The sequence below is a fragment of the Tiliqua scincoides genome, chromosome 3 (assembly GCF_035046505.1).
Source record: "Tiliqua scincoides isolate rTilSci1 chromosome 3, rTilSci1.hap2, whole genome shotgun sequence".
In the NCBI taxonomy this organism is placed as follows: domain Eukaryota; kingdom Metazoa; phylum Chordata; class Lepidosauria; order Squamata; family Scincidae; genus Tiliqua; species Tiliqua scincoides.
This window is the reverse complement of record NC_089823.1, coordinates 107,397,845-107,411,709: the sequence shown is the minus strand read 5'-3', so window position 1 is coordinate 107,411,709 and position 13,865 is coordinate 107,397,845. Positions and strand designations below refer to the sequence as shown.

Below are 13,865 nucleotides of genomic sequence, written 5' to 3'. Positions count from 1 at the left end.
AGTAAAGAAAGTACCATCCAAGCTTTATTAAAACAAAATAGACATGATTAAAAAAAAATTGGGCATAGTGTCTGGTAGCTCTGTGGAGGAAGGGTGGTATAAAAATGTGAAAAAATAAATAAAAAAATAAAGCTGGGGGGAGGGGAGAAATAGGAATTAAAGGAGTAAGGCTTTCCCAAACCAGAGGCTGTTCTGAGGCCAGCTGAGAGCCTGCAATACAGCTGATGCTGGTCCATATATCCAAATGTCAGACTTCAGCAGGTTGGCTTGTGGAGTCAGCTGACAATTTCTGTAGCCCAGATGGTGCCCTTTGTGCTGTAATGCTCACTGAGCCAAGGATGGGCAGGCAAGATACTGGTGGTGCAGGAGATAAAGCACCAGGTCCTAAACACATGCACAGAGAGAGAGAGAGAGAGAGAGAGAGAATTTGCCTATGATTTCCCTCCTGTAAAATTAGGGGAAGAAATGTCAGCTGTAAGAGATATTCTACACCCTTTATTCATTATTTTTCACATCTATACCCAGCCCTTCCTCCAATAGTGTCAGGGAAGCATACAGGGGTCTTTCTTATCCTAATTTATCCTTACAACAGCCCTTCAAAGTAGGGTAAGCTAAGAGAATACGACACATCACCTAGAGAGCTTCATGATGTATTATGGTTGGAACTTGGGTCTCTCTGGTCCAAGTTCAACAGTCCAAGCACTACACAGTACTGGCTGTCATATTCATGCCTTGTCTTTTTTGCGACATGATTTGCAATGTAATACATACGAGTACGTTCACATATCTGCATATGCTTTATGCATTATCTATATAATGCTATATCCGCCAGCTATATTCTAGGACTTAACAAATCAGTTTTGCATCAAAACAGACTTCTTGTATTTGGGCCACTGTCTAGAGCCGGGTGCCCAAACTCCAGCTCGAGGGCCACTTGTGGCCCTCGGGGGTTCCCCATCTGGCCCACAGGGAGCCCCCAGTCTCCAATTAGCCTCTGGCCCTCTGGAGACTTGCTGGAGCCCATGCTGGCCCAATGCAACTGTTCTCAGCACAAGGACAACTGTTCTACCTCTCACGTGAGCTGTGGGATGAGGGCTCCCTCCACTACTTGCTGTTTCACATCTGTGATGCAGCAGTGGCAGTGAAGGAAAGGCTGGCCTTGCGTTGTGCAAGGTCTTTTATAGGCCTTGAGCTACTGCATGACTTTCATTCATTCATATAAGTTCCATCTATAATAAATTCACTTATGTAAATTTATTCAAATTTTAAATGTAACTTGATTCTTTTTCTCCCCGGCCCCTGACACAGTGTCAGAGTTGATGTGGCCCTCCTGCCAAAATGTTTGGACACCCCTGGTCTAGAGGATAGAGAGGCCTCTGGGAATAGGGAAGTTGGCCATCCTTGCTTGAAGGTGTTAATGAGGGGTTGATCTTATGGTATCAACCTTTGTTGCCAATGACTTCCATCAACAGAGAACATACTATGGACCACATAATGTCCTGTTCCATATTAGGGGATGATGGGTCTAGATTGTATTTATTTATTTATTTATTTACTGCATTTATATCCCGCCTTCCTCCGCGAAGGAACCCAAGGCGGCTTACAACAATAAATTAGATTCAGAACTTCTACCTGCATCTCTAAGAATTTCAGCAATCAATACATCCATCCTTCTTCCCCACCTGCTGCTGAACTCCATATTGACTGGACCAAAAGGAAGAGTGCCAATGTATTTCACAATTACTACAGATCAAGTTTCCTTTCCAAGATCAGACTCAGCTATTGCTGTATCTTTAAGAGCTTCAGGGCAGCAAGATGCTTATTTGCCTGCCTGCCTGAATAATCTATAAATCCACTATTCTCTTCTTCCCGCCCTTGCCCTGCTAAAGCAAACTGAAGCAAAGAAAGTTCTGGGAACTCTCTCAGCCTCCTTAGGAAAGCCAGGTTCACCTTTGAGAATGTTTGTTTAAATGGGCTATTTATCAGACAGCATTGACTACAGGCACTATGGGCTGGCACTCAAGAAAATGCCAGTACTCAAATGGTTAAAATAAACACAGAGAGAATCAACTCATAAAACGTTAATGAAACATCTGTTCCATGGGGTTAAAATACAGACATAAGCAAAGAGTTAGCAACATTCTCAAGAAAAAAAATGAGAGACAAAGACTAGTGCTTACACTATCATTTTAAAATCAGCATGCTTGGATTTTTTTTTAAACTATGGAAGTCCTTTTATTTATCTTATAAGGGAATATGGCTATAAACACTTTTTGAACTTCCCCCTTCTCCTCCCCCTACTTTTGGCATCTTGACATTTTTTTTATGGTATCTGATATATATATTTCAAGCCTATGCAATTTGAGGTGGGTTTCATACAACCTTCTTTCCACACAATATGACAATTCATATTGCAATGGAAGTGACCTGAAGCACCTGAACTTATAGACACATGTTCAGTAAGCCTATCAACGAAGCAATAAAGGAACATTTAGAAAGCTCTAAACAGACTTGCTCCTGTCTACTCAAATACTGCTTAATAAGAAAGGATTGTGGCAAAGCTCACCACATAATCACAAAAACTGTCAGGCTGGTCCACTCGTCTGAGCTTCTTTCCAACATGCACACCTATCACATTACAGCACTTTGTAAACATCAAGCCTCTTAATCTAACTGATGGATTAAAAACAGTTCATTGCTTTATTTTTACTGGCAAATACTCATAGCATGCATCGATTGCCCTTTAAGACAGCAGGTCTATTCATACCTGGGCCTTGTAGCAGCCATACAGTCAACTAACTGCAGGGCTTGTTGCACCCACAGACAAGCAGTCTGCTTGAGCAGATTACAGTTTAGCATGTTACAGTACTAATGAACACACCTGGGGAGACATTATTGGGGAAACCGCACTGGTGAAGTAATTTGCCACATTATTGGGGAAACCGCACTGGTGAAGTAATTTGTCACACATGCAACACATACCCCATACTCACTAATGTGGTATCCATGGGGGATCCACTGTCAGGACCCCTGTGGATACTGATATCCACAGATAGTGGAATCCATGGGGCCTAAAAACCTGGAAGTGCATATCACAAGTCTCAGGCAGGCCTTCTGAAATATAGGAGGCCTTCTGAAAGACAATTCTGGTTTGGCAAATAACTGGGAGTGCCTTCCAGATGCCTCTGGTAGGCTTTTTGAGGCCCAGGGAGCCCACATATGGCCTCCTCACACCTCAAAACACCTCTCAGGTGTGACAGGCAAACACTTCTGGTTGTGTCTGGGAAATCATGTGAGGCCCTCCAGTGCAAGTCAGCACCTGTGTTGGGTTAAATCTGCAGGTGACAAAACCGCAGAGGGCCAAATGTCCCCAGCTCCTGCGGTGGGGATGCAATAGTTTATAACAAATACATAAACATAAAAGGTACAGTGGTGTGTACTTTACAGCACTGGGCTGCTGTTGTGTGCTGCTGAGCTGCTGCTCTAAATGGTGAGTGGTGTGGCTTGTGTGCCAGCGGCCCCAGGAGTCTCCACAGGTGCCAGTAAATCAGTGGTGGTGGTTGACCATGGGTGGGGAGGAGGTGCAATGAGGTAACAAGGTGTGTTGAGTGCGGAATCAGAGGAACGTCAGGGGAGGGAGGGGTGGATCCAGTAACACTTGTGCACACATGCCCCCGCCTCATCTTTCTGTCCTCCCTACACCTTGGTTCTCCTCAGACTTGAGCCATCAAAATGGCTGGCATAGGAGATCCATAGGCAACCCAGGGCCAAATCCTATCCAATTTTCCAGAGCCAGTGCAGCTGTGCCAATGGGGTGTACACTGCATCCTGTGGTGGGGAGGCTGTCACAGAGGCCTCCTCACGGTATGGGAACATTTGTTCCCTTACCTTGGGGCTGCATTGTGGCTTCACTGGTGCTGGAAAGTTGGATAGGATTGGGCTTTCAATAGCCTACTTGGAGGTTAAAGAAATATTTTTACTTACCTCCTGCTGGCTGTTCAGTTGTCCCCCCATGATAGCATGCAACACATGTTCCATTGGCATGGCTGCATTCTATAACATGGTGGGGGATCAGACTGAGCTATTAGTTTCTTAACCAACGCACTACATGGGACAAGAATATTGTTTCTAATATCTTAATTAATAAGTAGTATTTAACAGGCTTTTAACACTGCTGTTAAGTGCACACATTTGAGAGCCTGCTGCCTTCAATTTACTTGCACAGGACAAGAACATCTGTTTCATACCAAAGTTATCTTATGAGCAACTTAAGAAGGACACTGTTATAACTGTTACATTCAGCACCTAAAAAATAGCTGTATCAGAACAAACAGTAAGCCATTTCATTTTCCATCAATTAACCACTGGTACAGCCAGTGTTTAACAAAACATGAAGGTCACTCTGAAACAGTGCTAATGGAGAGCATAAAATATAGAACAACTTGACAGAATCAGACAAATGGCCCCATTCCGGGTACAACTTCCAACATGAAACTCCAAAGAACAGAATAGAAAAATATTAGAGAGTAACAGAGTATTCCATTATTATACTTCAGAATCCAGAAGAGTATTTGATGACAATGGGCCCATTCCTATCCAACTTTCCAGCGCTGGTGCAGCTGTGCCAATGGGGTGTGTGCTGTGGTTGGGGGACAGTCTTGGAGGTCTCCTCAAGGTAAGGGAACATTTGTTCCCTGAGGGCTGCATTGTGGTTGTTTGGCACTGGAAAGTTGGATAGGATAGGGCCCAAAGTCATGCACACATCATTGAAAGTAGAGTTAAGATATAATAGTAAGGTATGCCCTGCTGGATCAGACCAAAGATAACAGTAGTAGCAGCTTCTCACAATGTCCAGCCACATGCCTCCGAGCAGGACTAGCCAAAGATCTTCTGTTACCTGACATAGTATGCCAAATGTGGTCCCCCCTTACCAGGTGATGTGTCAGCCTTAGCTCCTTGTACTCCCTGGACTGGAAAAGTGTGAAGGATAGTGAAGGGCTAGCTTCTTCCTTTTTTTCAGTTCAGAAAGTGGGAAAAAGAGGAGGAGCAACAGAAGGAAATGGGTGCCTCCTTCCTCATAAATGGGCCAGCCCTGCCTCTGAGAAGCCCACATGCAGGAAATTAAAACAACAGCCCTCTCTTGCCATTGTTTTCCAGCAACTAGAATACAGTTAGTGACATACTGCTGTTGACTATGGAGATTCCCTGTCACCAATGTGGCTTGCAGCTATGGATAGATCACCCCTCCATCCACACATAATATTGTCTGTATTCAAGGCTCACCTTATCATTAAGCAACCTGAAACGGTTGTGTCAGAAGCACCCTTGTGCACATCTGAGGATCAGCAGCCCTCTCCAGCCTGCAGCTGCATTGGGTGATCAGATCCTCTTCTAACTTTGCTGCAAGCAGGTCAGAAAAGGATTGCTAAAGAGGTAATAACCCCCTTCTCCCTTCACTGCTGCTGGAGGTAGAGGGGGAGGATGGGGAAAAAATACAGCTGTCGCAGTTCCAAATCACTTTTCTCTGTCTCCTTAGTGCTTATGAAACACAAAGTAGGCAGGTAGATGCAATTCAGAGTCCACCCCCTTTCCCTTTACTTATGAAGAGTGTGGCATGGTCTCCCTATTCTGCACCACTTCTGTTGACAATGAACAGGTGGAGTGCATGCCTGGTTCCTAGCATACATGGGTCTTTCATTTTCAAACAGATGTGACATGGAAAACAGAGGCTCCATGCCACACTCTTCGTAAGCGAACTGAAGGAGGAATGGGAAGAGGCCACTTGTTTGCCCATCTGCGCTATCCCTCTCATACATAAAGGTGATACCCTGTGCGTGTGTGTGCACACAAAGGCAGTATTTGAGGGGGATTCAGGAAGTATGGGGTCTGTGCCACCCCTTCTGTATGCTAGGGCAAGCAGGCCTGTACATGCTTGCCAAGCTTACAATGTGACGTGTGATTCAGATGCATACACACGCATCCATATAGATTGTATATCCAATTGTGATGATCTTTTCATCATGTCTTTTCTAAGTGGAAGATTACTGAGATAAGTATATGCTTCACAGTTTGCACAGTGGCAGCTTGCAGACTGTTCTGCTGCTCTACCAAGTGTGCAGTGGTCACACAGATATAATTAGCGGAACCAGCTGAACTGCTGGATGTGCCTGCTCCGTGTCTTAATGTGCTCTGACCATCAGCTTCTGCTCTCGGTAGCAGCAGCCAAATTTCCTTGTGATACTGGGAATGCATGATGGGGGGGGGTAACAGCCCCCCCCTCCCAAACACACAGTTACCACTGAACTATTTACACAGCATAGTTGCAGTATCATAGGATAATACAGTACTGCAAATGGGACCAGGGACCTTGTACTGCCATCCTACAAGGCAGTAGGGGAAAAAAAAGGATATGAGGAGAGGGAATGGCAATGAGGGAGAAAGACGCAGAGAGTCAGCAGTCTAAGCCAAGAAGCTTGGCAGTCTGCGTTCTGAGAAGCATGGTAAGCAAAACATAAGTCATTTGGTGAGACTCAATATTTAAGTGTCTAATGCCAGCCTGAATGCTTGCCAGTAACTACATCTTGAAGGAAGTGTCTTTGGAGGAAGATCTGTCCTCTCTTATATTCCACTGGTCTTCTCCCCATTTACATACACACACACACACACACACCTCTCTAGCTGCCTTATGTTGAGTCATTCCAATGGTCCTTCTAGCCAAAAGCCATCTTCTACAACTGGCAGCTTGTAGACAGAGGTCTTTTCTTAGCCATTCTGCCTTAGATCTTCTTATCTGGGGATGCCAGTGACAGAAGCCAGGATCTTCTCCTGTATGCAATGCATGTGCTCTGAGCCATGATCCCTCATTGGCTCCCTCTGCTTTGATGCACTTCAGACACAGTGCCCACCAAAAGGGTCCCTCTTTGCAACCTCTTCCTTTTGTATCTTAAACACTGGAATATCAGCTGGCCTGTACACCCCAGCAGATTCTGTCCTCAATATGATTGATGAACATGCAGGCAAAGACTGCTGGGGTATAATAGTTTGCTGGCCAGCATCAGCAAGATTAATGCCTGAGTGAATCGACAGACACACACAGATATGGAACAGGAAGCAACTCTTTGCCTCAAACCTCCTTTCCAGCTGTGCTGTATGTGTGGATGATTTGTTGCTGTGCTGCAGTAAATATTCTGCAGCATTGTAGCTTGACACATATTGTTAGAGGTTGAAATGGGAATAGAAAATGGGCATTAGGTTTTCATTATGCTAAGAAGCATCACCATAGAGGTGTGATGAAGGTCCTCTAGGTTTGGATTCAGAAATGAATTTGGGGGTTCTAAATTCCCTCCATACGTGCAAACACGGACACACAAACTAAAGAAAAACTGCCAAAACTTTGGTTTCCGTGCAAGAGTTAAATCTTGTACCTACCTCACCAGCTTTCCACATCCTGTCCAGCACACTTACCCCCAGGTAGTGGAGGAGTCCTTTCTCCCTTCCTCATTGTTCTGAATGCAACGTATCAAGATAAAAATGTAGTGCATGAAGTTTTTCCCCCTTCTCCAAACAGGTAGAAAGGTAGCTTTTGCAAATATTATAGCACCAGGAAATTCCTTCAAAGAGCTGCATTCAGGGGTGATGGGGGTGCGTGGGAAAGGAGCTCCCCACTTCTGCTTGGGAAAGTCAAGGGTATGTTGGCTGTGGTGTAGAAGGCTCACGGAAAGGGTTCTTGAGAGATGGGAGAGCAGGCAAAAGCATTTACTAACCCTCCAAAGTGGCTTGATAACAGTGCAGTCCTATGCATGCCTACTCAGCAGGGCAGATTGGATAATGGGAGATGATCCAGCATCTGCCTCTACCATGGAAATCCACCCTCCCCAGTGCACTCCCCACCCTCTACCCTCCCTGCCCTGAACCTCCCCCAAACCATCCACAGCCTGCCCATGCTGCCATGTTACCTGGATTAGAAGAGTTGCTAGGTCAGTCTGGCATGCATATGGTGGTGCTGATTATTTCTACCAGGAGCTCCACTGCATGTGATATCACTGGTGCAGGCCTGGTTTAATCATTGTGACTGCTAGGGCTTACCCAGGGGCAAAGGGACAAATGTCCCCTTACCCCAAGGAAACCTGTACCAACCAAAAATCCCCCACAGGATACAGCATAGCCTATGCCTGCACCACTGCATCACCGTGCTGGAATTTAGTTAGGATTGAGCTGTAAACCAGTTAAACTGCAAGTCATCTGGAAAGAGACTGACAGCCCAATCCTATCCACACTTTCCTGGGAGTAAGCCCCATTGACTCTAATGGAATTTACTTCTGAGTAGACATGCATAGGATTGGGCTGTGAGCTCTTCCCCCATGTCCTATTTCCACAGTTCTTTACCTAATGTTGATGCTAAGTAAACAGTGCCTCCTGTCACAAACATCACCCTTGGGGTAGGGAAGGACCAGGGGAGATTCCCAAGTCAACCAGGATTTAACCCTCCTCCACCTCCACCATCCTCCACAAACCCCCAAGAGCAATGTTTATTTATTTAGCTTACTCCAAGCCCCAGGTCCTATTAACATACATGTCCTTGGTTAATCATTGCACTCAATTTTCATATAAAAGATTTTTATTATAACTTTTAAGGGAGCTTCAATTGCTCCAATAACATATTTACATGAATTACAGTAGCTTTAAAACAAGAAAAGATATCTAAAAAGAGGCTAAAATTACCCTCTTACAGGTCTCTCAGCATTTCTTCCAGTATAAAAGCTGTTAACCCCCAGCTCCCTTCCTCCTGCTGTGTGTGAGTTTTCAGGCACCCATGCCCAGGTTTTATTCTTTAAATTACTAATGCACTACACCTGGGTAACAAACACCCGACTTAATCCATCTTAAAGGTAAAGGGACTTGCCCCACCCCGTGACACCTCCCAGTAGTAAGACCCACTTAAATGCTGTCACACAAAACCTGAATATAAAACCAATTTTGCAATTTCCTAAATGTACAACCAAACAGAAAATTGGATGCATGTTACACCTTCCTGTAGGATTTCTTGTCTGTGTCACTCGGTATTTGTTTTATCCTTTTTTGTAACAGTATGAAGGACATTGGTTTTGTCCACATGAGTGAATGCCAATCACTTAATCAAATGGGGAAAAGTGAAGAGTGTGCTTGGAGAACACCCTGGGGTGGGGACTAATGACATGAGACTGGAAGCAAATTCTAAATGCACATTCCCCTACTCAGGATGTCTGCCTCCATTCCAAGTCCGGCACAGCCATCCTCCAAGCTGGGTCCAACTCAAAATGGGTCTCCCAGTCTCTTGCCTGTACCTGACTCCACACCTTACCTGTTCTTCATTTACATCTTATTTTTTGAAATGGTACCAAGATGCAGCAAGGTCCCTCCTTGGCTTGAAACAATGGACAGAATGCCATTTCCTGTTAGGGATCAGATAGCCTGTGGTTAGAAAACTTGAAAAACTACAAGCCCCATGATGACTGACAAGAAATAACACTCTTCATGACTTTAAACAAAACAGAAACAAGTCCTCTCCTGAATCGAAAAGAAGGCCTCTGACATCTTTTAGTCCCTTTCCCTTCCTCAAGTTAACTATTTTTTTTTTTTTTTTGGCTTAGCTCAAACAGGAGAACTGATAGGGAAGAGGGGAGATGAACTTCAACTGGCTAGACTTCTAGATTGTTCCTGCTGAAGGCTCAGCCCCTTGAGAGAGGTTGTACATTACTAGTAGGGGGCAATACTCTTCTCTGATTCTGTTAACTTAGAAATGCCAGCCCTTGGAAGACACACACACACACACACACACACACACACACACACACACACACACACACACACCGAACACTTGTCCTATCTGCATAGGACCATACAGCTTCTTGGTTATGTCAAGAGTGTGAAAGAACATCAGGAAGATCGGAGTTTGAAAGACAGCGAGTTTTGCCAGAAAAAAATGACACTAGATTCAAAGTTAGACATTCATACTTGGCATTCGACTGAAATGAGCCATTTTGCAGTCGGCTGACATCTCCAGCATTTTTCCCCCCACAAGGGATATCATCTTCTATGGACAGCATATATTTGAACAGAAATCTAAAGCTTTGATGTAACTCACATTAGAAAGTGGAGGGGGAAAAAGAGGCTCAACCAGACACGGCGGTTTGTACAGGTCGTGTGCTTCAAAATCTTTTTGACATGCTGTCCAGAGGAATCAAGTTGGGAAACAAGAGGATTGAGAGGAGACTTCCTAAGTGATTTTTAAAAAGTAATACAGTTTTCTTAATTCATCAACTGTTATTAAATTAGTTTGCTCCTTCAGCTGTCACTGTAGGTTTCTTCCAGAAGAGAATTTGGCAGTTCAGTTAGACCGGAGGGCATAAATTCACAAAACCATTTAAAATGCATTTTTCTTTTGCAGATGTTCTCGGTGGGTTCTTAGAGCCCTCCTCTACGCATTGCAAGACAACAACAAAAATTGTTAAGAAAATAAAGTAATAGCCTTGAAAACGTACCCATGCTTGGATCTGTGAACAAATATCCCCTCATCTAAAATTAAATCTGCTGTTAGAAATGGAACATTTATGCTTTGAATGGAAAAAAAATTAGAAATCTAGGAAGCTGAGATGACGCAGACCCAGCCAGAACCACAAAGAAGAAAGGAAGGAAAGATTATATCTTTCTTTACCATTTGCTTTAATTATTTCAGAAGAAATTATGGAAATGAGTTTATAAGGAATAGAGGAGGCCCAATGGGAATGAAGCCATGCAGGCATACTGTCCACCTGACTTCTGTAACTCACTAATACATAGGGGAAAAAATCATAAATCACTTTGGGCATCTCCTGATGGGGAGGAAAAGGCAGGATATAAACATTTTAAATGATGAATAATGTAGATGACATCTTCTGCTCAAAGGAAAGCTGTTTTGCAAGACCTCCGAAAATGAAAGTTGTTCTTCCACGCAACCTTGCACATTCTTGTGTACTAGAAGAGAGAAGCTTGACAATGAGGCACATGTATCGATTTCAGATCAAATTAAAAACTGAACAGAATTGGTCTGGTCAGTTCCATTTTCATCTGTTATTAAATATTTACCCAGCCCACAGGCGTACACATTTGGTCCCTGTTGCATATATGCAACGTTGGGCAGAAATGGCTTAAATGAATCCCCATGGGATCATAATAAATCAGATATCCTGTGAGCCATGTAGTTAATTCATCACCCCATTTGTTCTTGTAATGAAGGGGTGGGGGTGCTATAGCATGGTGGGGCGGCAAGTTTTTTGTTTTTGTTTTAACCTGGGTTTCAAGTTGAAAAGGAGTTTCAGAGTTCTTCCTGTGGCTACTTCCATGTTCGCTTTTTCTCAGAATGTGCTGGACAATGTTCCACTCTGGAACACTAAGGGAGGTGTTGCAGCAGCCACTGGGATAGAGCTATCAGGGGTACAGCTGATGCTTCTTTTCAACTATAAAAAAGGTTTTAAAAAAGGAAATAAGCCTGTCTTACTGCATTACATATGTCCCTATACCCCACTGTGAAAAAGAATAAGGTGACAAAAATAGGGGGGGGGAGTAGGTGGGTAAGTGGGATTTATCTGAAACGAATCAGCCTTTAATTGAGTGAATAACTATTGGTGCAATTCTAACCATGAGTTAGACTGGACCTAGGCTAGACCCCTAGGATCCTAGGAGGGTCACAAATGCGCGTAAAGCACATTGCATTGGATTTGCTAAAAAGGAATTCAACTGTTGATGAAAACATGGGCAGAATACGTAAACCTAATAACTGATCTTAATATTTTTCCTTTGCCAGGGATGGGAACTAGAGTCAGATGACTCAGGTCTGAGTCATGTTTTTTGCTGATGGGCAGGGCTGCTCGCCCTATATGAGCGCTTTCACTTTAGTGGCAACCAAACAGTCGCCGCTAAAGTGAGTAGTCCCATTGCAATTATGCTTTATATCCGCATGGCTCCTGTGAGCTCTGTTGTTATTTGGGAGGAGAAAGCCTCCTACTGCTTGCTAACAGATGGGATGGGATATCATGGGAGTGTTCAAAGAGAACTCAGAGAGAGAGAGAGAGAGAGAGAGAGAGAGAGAGAGAGAGAGAGAGAGAGAGAGAGAGAGACCTGGCAGCAGCTCTGTTGTTGTTTTTTTCCCTGTGGAGCTGTGCCTAACACTTGTTGCAAAAAGACTTGTGACTCTAGTCTTTTCAAGTCACAGAACCACTCTGGGCAACTTGGAAAGCCTGTCTATTAAGACTCATTTTCGAGTTGAGTCGTGGTGCCTCATGAGAAGCACGAGAAGCACGTGGTGCCTCATGAGAAGACTCATGACTCGACTTGAATCAAGCCTTGCTCTACTTGCTAATCTCTGTCCTTTGCAAATTCAAGAGGTGATTTTAACCATTTTTGTAAGCTCAGTCCTCAATAGGGAGGTTTGGAACAGGACAATAAGGAGAACTTTATGAGTTACAAACAATTTTAGCACTGCTGGAATAACACTGACAATTTATTGTACAAAGAGACGGCAGAGGAGTCATGGTCCTTCAGTTCAGTATTTACCTTTTAAAGCTGCCTACTATTGTAGGGATATAATTTTGGAAATTGCACTAGCACATTATTGCCACTATAATTTCTTTTCTAATGTTTGGCATTCACCATTGTTGCAGACAGGGTATCTCCTGAGCTGGGCTAAATGTAACCTTTCATATGATGATACTAACATTTGGATGTTCAAAACGCAGCAATGCGGAGGATATAGCACAGACATACCTATTTAATTTACCATATAAGAAACCTGAGAGAAACAGTTATTTTCTATTTCGGGAAATCAAATTATGAGCAACTCTGCTTCCTGAAGGTAGCAGAGATAAAATGATTGCACACTCATTGCAGTTGTATTAAATCAAATGAGTGATGCTAGGGGATGCTGAAGTGCTTTATACTAAACTTAGCACTGCCTTCTATTTGTGCATATTAAACTGTCTGAGTTTGCAGAAAGGAAATAAAAAAAATACCTATGCTTGTTCTTTGGAAACCTCTTTCATTAAAAAAAACTTTTAGAGTCTGATCCTTTCAATCACAGCCACATCAGTACAGAAAACCACCTGCTGACAGATGCGCCACAGACACTGGTGCAGCAACCAAATGCTGTGCTGACTTAGCTTGAATGGTGCTTGGATAGCAACGCAATACATTCAAGACAGGGGTGTGACAAGGGATTGGGGTGTGACATGGATAGGACATAATAATAAATAATAATAAAACTTTATTTCTATCCTGCCCTTCTCCCCAAAGGGACCCAGGGCGGCTAACTGTTACCCTGCACATACCTGATCTCATCTGATCTTGGAAGCTAAGCAGGGTCAGGCCTGGTCAGTACTTGGATGGGAGACCGCCTGAGAATACCGGGTGCTGTAGGCTTATACCATAGTCTTTCGAGACTGAAGGTTGCCAACCATGGGAAGGACAAGGTGGAGGCAATGGACAGTGTATCCTAACCACCCTTCAGTTCACACACCTCTGTGCCAACAACAGAGCTGGCATATGTTAGGTAGGAGTAACCTCATAAACTACTTCTGCTAATGGACTCCTTGAGGTCTGAGGCCTCTTGCCTCAGTTCACATGCCATGGGAATGTTTGGGGTCATGCTCTCCTGGTGCATGCCCAGTGCTAGGCATATGGTCAGACAAGTGTGTCAGCTCAAAATACAAATAAAAAGCTTGTCAGGCAACCCTTGCTTCATGGCATTAAAAAACAACAACAATTTCTCACCATTTTGTTGTACAGCCAGAAGGCAACATCAGTTAACAAGAGCTAAATATAGAGACCAGAATCAATCTAGCACATCACGCAAC

At 43.8% G+C, this 13,865-nt stretch overlaps 1 pseudogene; it reads left to right on the top strand.

Annotated features, from left to right (window-relative positions):
* The first annotated feature begins 13,317 nt into the window (after positions 1 to 13,317).
* On the top strand, positions 13,318 to 13,431 carry LOC136646169 (5S ribosomal RNA; annotated as a pseudogene).
* Positions 13,432 to 13,865: the final 434 nt, after the last annotated feature.